Source organism: Esox lucius, chromosome 6, assembly GCF_011004845.1.
Source record: "Esox lucius isolate fEsoLuc1 chromosome 6, fEsoLuc1.pri, whole genome shotgun sequence".
NCBI classification, from domain to species: domain Eukaryota; kingdom Metazoa; phylum Chordata; class Actinopteri; order Esociformes; family Esocidae; genus Esox; species Esox lucius.
The window spans coordinates 4,116,442-4,118,335 of record NC_047574.1 but is presented as its reverse complement, the minus strand read 5'-3'; the positions used below and the strand labels follow the sequence as shown (position 1 = coordinate 4,118,335).

General features: G+C 37.9%; 1 long non-coding RNA gene across 1 annotated transcript; it reads left to right on the top strand.

Annotated features, from left to right (window-relative positions):
• The first annotated feature begins 381 nt into the window (after positions 1-381).
• On the top strand, positions 382-1,649 carry LOC105009802. Its single transcript, XR_827856.3, has 3 exons — positions 382-529; positions 859-929; positions 1,546-1,649. It is a non-coding gene; the product is annotated as an uncharacterized LOC105009802 (long non-coding RNA).
• The last annotated feature ends 245 nt before the right edge of the window (positions 1,650-1,894 follow it).

The window sequence follows — 1,894 nt, the reverse complement described above, 5'->3', positions numbered from 1 at the left end:
GTTATGGATGATCTTAATATTATTTTATCGATAACCACTGGTAAATTTGCCTCATAGCAATGATGTAATAGAGGGTAAAACTTCTTTACTCACCTTTTCGTTAGTTAACTATCGTTAAACCATTTTTTTCAACGCTAAGTTGTTCCACGTCATGTTCCACGCTAATAATGTTAACACCGATTTCAGTTGAAATCACGCCAGCGTATTTGGGGTTCGGAATTTAAAGTGTGCTCGTCGGGTTAACCTGCGCACCCGAGCGTTGCCTTGCAAGCAGTGCATTCATTCGCCACTCTGTCCAACAGCAAATCCCACCCACCCGCGTGCACGCACCAAACTGAAGTTAATCAAACTACCTCACCTCAGTGGAGACTAGGCGTTAAATATCTCTGGCCCTGACTAGCGCTGACAACTAGCTAGCTAATTCAAGACGCAGAAGTCACAGATTCTAGACATAATGAACTTCTTTTAAACGTCCATTAACTCCTGCGCCTGTTTTAGAAAACATTATTGGAAAAGTAGTGGTCGAACGGTGAATACTGACTCTGATATTTCCGTCTACCTAGTTAGCTAGCTGCGGTAGTTGACCAGCCAGCCAGCCAACTGTCACTTCTAAGCAATGGCTCGTAGCTAGATACTGTTAGTGGCGACCGTAACTTTATTACCAGTAAACTGGCTAGCTAATATATAATCCTAAAAACATAGCCAGGCCAGTATATATTTTCTTAACTGTAAGAGCAGTTTGGGTAAAACCCCAATAGTAACGAATATAAGAAAATATTGAGTCAGTACATTAGTTTAGTGAAAAAACTAACAAAAAAACATGCCAATAAATACATTATTTCAAACTTTGCTTTACAGGCAGCAGACAGAGATGAGGAACACAGTGATCCTGAAACAGACTGCAAATCAGGAAGGGACAGAAAGGAGAGGTTAGTGTTTGGTAGTGCAATTAAAATAAAGGCCAACATATGTTTGCCTTATCCATTGAAGTGGGTAAATAAAGGATGTCTAGTCAAGTACTTGTACTTTAAAATTTGCTTTACTGATAGTAGTGATATATTGATTGAATATAGGTTGTTACTGGTTTGATATGTGTCAGTTTTGTACCATTATAAATTATTTATTATCACATACTCTATATTACTCCATTTGCATGTGATTAACAAGAAAACACATGTCAATATTAACATTTTCAAATTCTGTTTTTCGTGAAATTGGTGTCCAGTCCAAATGAACAGTTTTCGGAGTGATGACCTGATGTTAATAGAAAAGTACATTATTACCAGACCTGCTTGAAACAATAGTTAGAGTATAATTTAAGAATGTTATAGTATATTGATGAGTTTTTCTCTTAACATGATCGCCCAAAGGTGTTTATAGTTCACCTTCCTTTTTTTTACCACTATATCAGTGCTTCCTAGCCAATGCTTCCAACAATGCTGATAGACAATCACCCTATGCAGTGAATTTCTCAGTGAGGATCTCAATTGACTTCCTTTGATTCCTCCAGTCGCCTCTTCTCGTCTTTTTCTTAAAACCCATTAGGTGACAATGTAAGATTGGAGGGACATCTAACCTTCCCATCCAATGGATATTTGAAGAAATTAGAGAGAATGCGACAACTCAAGGAAAATGAAATTGAGATACTCCCGGGGACATTACAACTTTTAACATTCTACATAGTGCCATAGTGGGTGCCGTAGCTCAAGCTCCCATAATACCCATAGTCTAAAGGCCTTCCCAAAAAAAGACGTGTTAAAAAATGCCACATATTTAAAGGTTGTAAAGTATGTAGTATTTGTACCTCAATGACCAGTAGTGTCGAAGACATACAAATACAGTGAAGAAAAATGTCAGACCTGTTGTTTGGTGCACAGCGAGTACATTCAATTTC